Genomic DNA, 5,182 nt, shown 5'->3' with positions numbered 1-5,182 from the left:
CAATGTTATCACCCCCGTCGCGCAGAAGAGGAAGGTGAGTCTTACAGAGGAATGTAATTCATGGTGACGTCGCTGTAGCAGTCAGGGGGTCCTGGGAAACAGAACCAGTCGGTGTGTGTGTGTGTGTGTGTGTGTGTGTTTATTTTAAGAAATCAGCTCTTATGGTTATGGACACTGAGAAGTTTGGATTCAGGAGGCCCAGTGTTGTATTTCCAGTCCGAGTACAAGGGCGTGAGAAGCAGGAGAACCGCTGGTGAAAAGTCTCATTCTGAGCCTGAGTCCAAAGACAGAACACCTGTGTCCCAGCTTGAGGCCAGTGAGGCAGGAAGAATGATCTCTTCTCCAGCCTTTTCTTCTAGACAATCCCTGCCACAAGTGCGGAGGTGGGGGGGGGGGGCACTCTGTTTACTCAGTTTACCTATTCCAATGTTCATCTCATCCAGAAACACAGACCCACCCAGGACGATGCTTAACGAAACATCTGGGCACCGCATAGCCCAGGCAGGTGGACCTAAAATTAGCCATCACGGTTGCTAAATGGGGATCTTTGCTAAGTGGATCCAGGATCTCCAAACTGCTTGCAGAATGGGCTTGTTAAGCTGGGGGAGAGGGAGTTGGAGGGGACAGGACGCCCTTGCCACCCCCTCGGGCTCTACAGAGCAGACTCGTGTTGCCCTGGTAACTCCTGAGGCCACATGCCCTGGAGGAGATCCAATCCAAACAGCAGCTTTTGGGGGCAGGGCAGGAACCAGACGCTCAGACCTCAGTCCACACCGCCTGTTCCTCGGGAAGGGAAGAGATCCCTGGGCTGCTCGCAGAACGGTTCGCAGTGAGAGCAGGAGACCAGGAGGACAGCAGGTGACCGCCGAGATTCATTGCTGCCATCGCTGGTAAGATTACACGCGTCCCGGATGTTTTCCGGCAGTCGCCACATCGGATGCTCACAGAATTTGAAACAGAGTCCATTATTAGCCACCTTCTGCAGAGGCTCACTGGCGACCCTGGTCCTGGCCGGAAGGCCCACAGGGGCGTGGGCACTGCAGATCCCCTGCAGGAAAGGGGAGCGGGCCCCCCGAGGGAGCTGGGGCAGCCTGCTAGCCCGAGTGTGGTCTGTCATCGCCAGCAACCAGTTCTCTGGGCCTTAAGGAAAACGCAAAGTGAAGCACCAGTGAGGTAACACAGGCATCTTTAAAATTACCTAAGGCAGCGGGGCGCCTGGGTGGCTCAGTCGGTTAAGCGTCCGACTTCGGCTCGGGTCATGATCTCATGGTCTGTAAGTACGAACCCTGCGTCGGGCTCTGTGCTGACAGCTCAGAGCCTGGAGCCTATTTCAGATTCTGTGTCTCCCTCTCTGTCTGCCCCTCCCCTGTTCATGCTCTGTCTCTCTCTCTGTCTCAAAAATAAATAAAACATTTAAAAAAATAATAAAATAAAATTACCTAAGGCAAAAAATTACTATTTTATAATTAATTAATAATTAGCATTAATTATTATTAATAACTAATAATAAATAATTGGTAATAATTGTAGTTAATAATTATTAATGGTTATTAGTAATTAATAATAATTATCAGTAATTATTATTATTATGAAGAAGGTGTCAGGCTGGGTGTTGTATGTAAGAGATGAACCACGGGACTCTACCCCCAAAACCAAGAGCACCCCGTACACACTGTATGTGAGCCAATTTGACAATAAATTACACGTAAAGAAAATTTTTTTAAATCATAGTAAAAATTAAAAATTATACACCAAAAAAAAAGAAAATAATTAATCCTACAGAGATTCTTACACAAGTACCCAAAAATATATGGAAGAAGGTGTTCATTGCAACATTTTTCATAAATTGTAAAAAAATGGAAAAATACCCTGAATGTCCATTTGCCGAAATCAAAGTATACCCAAACTATAAAATATTTCAGAGCTGTTAAAAAAAAATGAAATAGATCCACACGAGTGGATCAATAGGTCCTAGATAAAAGTATTAAGTGAAATACACAAGTTGCAGGGCAGTATTTATATTATGATCTTATTTTCATTAAAAAGAAAACAAACAACAAGGTGTTGGGCCCTGACCAGCTCTCAGGTAGCTGCTGGTGAAAACAGAAATGCTTGCAGCGCTCCTACAGGGCAACTCAAAAAATATGTTTCAACCTTCAAAATGAGCCCACTTATCATTTAGTATTTCTTATTCTCAGAAGTCAGTATCCACAAAGAGATAAAGGTGTGTGCGAGTAAATGTTCTATGACTTGGCTCAGCAGAAGCAAAATTTACAGCCTTTGTTAGTGGTGTGGAAGTATGCCTATTTATTTATTTATTTTTTAAAGTTTGTTTATTTTGAGAGAGAGAGAGAGAGAGAGAGCACAGGGGAGGGGCAGAGAGAGAGGAAGAGAGAATCCCAAGCAGGCTCCACACTGTCAGCACAGAGCCTAATGCAGGGCTCGAACTCACGAGCCGTGAGATCGTGACCTGAGCCAAAGTTGGACACTTAACCGACTGAGCCACCCAGGCGCCCCTGAAATATGTTTGTTTCAATGAAGATACATTAAAAATATGAAGTGAACACGAAAATCAGCAATCATTATATATCATTTTATAATCTGATCCATCCGAGCAAAATCTCGTCCTCAGTGAATTTGTTCCAATCTCTTAACCATAGCTAAGCGTGACCGTCGCACCTGGTGTGGCTTTAGGTCCTGTCTGCTGACAACAGTCCTGTAGAAGGTCCTGTAGAAGAACAAAGGGATGACAGTCCTGGTGGCCAGGTTCCGGGAGATGATTCAGGATCTGACTCTAGACCCAGACCCTCCACATCCTGTCTTTCCTCATCTTTGATTTGCCCCACATTCATCTCTGACCACGGGTGGGTTGAACATGGGCATTGCTGATACTAAGTCTATGCAGCCAGCACCTTCAACAGAACTCCCAGCCCAGCAGGACCCCCCCCCCCCCCACCCCCCGAGAATGGAAAGTTCCAGTCATGTCAAACCTGGCTGTGAGATAGATTCTAGTCACCAACCAACCCAGTGACATGGTCTTCTCTGGACAAATTCAACTTGCCTGAATTTTCTTTACAAACATGGCTACAGGGGCACCTGGGTGGCTTAGTCAGTTAAGCATCCAACTCTTGATTTCGGCTCAAGTCATGATCTCACTCACGGTTCGTGGGTTCGAGCCCTTCGTCAGGCTCTTGGCTGAGAAAGGGGGGAGCCTGCTTGGGATTCTCTCTGTCTGTCTGTCTGTCTCTCTCTCAAAATAAACTTAAACAAAAAAGTGGCTACAGTGTCAGTAAACGGAGGGCCATATTTTATCACAGCATCGGACGCCATAACAGTACTGTAGGTAAAATCCCATAAATATTTGAAAGTATGTGCCCGGGGAGGAACGAGTAATTCATTCTGTCAGCCGGGTACCAGTCCCTCCTCCTAATCCCTGCTTGGCTCACGTAATTGCAGCTGCTAATTACATAGTACTGAAGAAAATATGAACAGAATCGAGGAGTGATACCACAAGCGATTACTCTGCAAACTTCTCTTTGTCTCCCAAGAACGTGTTTATTACTGTGTGGGACACCGGAATAAAGTATAGGGTGCCTCAATTATTATAATGTGCAAAGAGCAAGGGTGGGTATGTAAGTGTCACTAGTGTGTCTGGATTCCTATAGAAAACGCTTTGATCTCAGCAGGGTTTGGAGCCCGAAGGCTTCAGAAAGCCTTGTCAGCAAAACAGGGAACGGGTGGAGGGGAGACACCCTTGATATTTCTTCAGCTCAAAGGATGCAGAGGTCTCAGCCAACTCACATTAATCAAGGCCTTGTCAGCGTCGCTAACTTCAAGACCAGGTGGAAATGAATTTCAGATTTCTAATTATGTCTTTGAATTCTGGCATCCTCGTCGAGGATGCTGTGGCTTGTCGAGTTGCTGAGGACGAGTAGGAGAGTCCCCTGGTTTTCCACCTGCTCTCGGGGCGATTGAGGAATGCTGTGGGACTGTGGTGTTTCTCATAGATACAACGATGACGTTGGAATGTGTTCCGTGCGTTTGCCAATGTCCGGGCCTGGGACCATCCTGCTTACTTCCATGTTAAAGACAGAGTTGGGGGGTGCCCGGGTGGCTCAGTCACTTAAGCGTCTGACTTCGGCCCAGGTCATGATCTCACGGTTGTGGGTTCAAGCCCCGCGTCGGGCTTGTGCTGACAGCTCGGAGCCTGGAGCCTGGAACCTGATTCTGATTCTGTGTCTCCCTCTCTCTCTGCCCCTCCCCATTCATTCTCTGTCTTTCTCCATCTCTCAAAAATGAATAGACCCTTTAAAAAAATTTTTTTAAAGACAGAGTTGAACTGACAATACACATTTTTGTTAAGAAAACACTTGTGTTCTATTTTTAAAAATTTGCTTGATCATTCTTTATTTAGTTTTCCATTGTTTTAAAAACATACATTGCAGTGTCCTTATTTTGTTTTCCTTGGCCTATATTTTGTCCTCTTTCTGCTAATAACACCCTTCCCTTTCAAGAAACCACCAGTCTGCTACCTGAAGTGCTCCTGGCCAGGCGGTGACTACCCCATACTGTCCCCTCACCACAGAAGGCTATATTTGCCCCCGCTGGGCTGTTAGAGAACCCTGCTCCTGCACCAGCTACAGCTTGAGCCCTGGTGATCATGGTTATTCTTGTCTCTGTCAATTGAGCTCAAGTTTGGAAAGGAGGTTGGCAAACATTTTCTGTAAAGGGCCAGATGATATTTTTGGCTTTATGGGTTCTGTTGTGATGGCTCAATGCTGTCATTGTATCAAGAAAGTCATAAGACACTTCATAAGCCAATAGACACGGCTGTGTTCCAATAAAACTTTATTTATAAAAACAGGAGGCGGGCTGGCTTAAGCTCATGGGCCATAGTCCGCCCATCCTGGTTTTAGGGTATTTGTTTTCAAACCATGTCCTGAAGAAATTCCTTAGGTAGGAGAAAGAGTGAAAGGTGGTTTTTCCTGCCCACCTTGCTGCACCTCTTGGGAAATCAGAGGCTTCTTCTGTTTATGTTTCCTCTGTTTATGTACTGAGGACCCATTTACAGCTTTGTGTGAAAATGACATTCTTCGGCTGCCAACATTTTTGAAAATCAGTGACAAGGTAGTAAATGGTGTGAATTATCAATGAATTAACTCCCTTCCAGGCTCTGAGAGGG

This window comes from Panthera uncia, chromosome A2 (assembly GCF_023721935.1).
Source record: "Panthera uncia isolate 11264 chromosome A2, Puncia_PCG_1.0, whole genome shotgun sequence".
Taxonomy (NCBI): domain Eukaryota; kingdom Metazoa; phylum Chordata; class Mammalia; order Carnivora; family Felidae; genus Panthera; species Panthera uncia.
Note: the sequence above shows the minus strand (reverse complement) of the source record.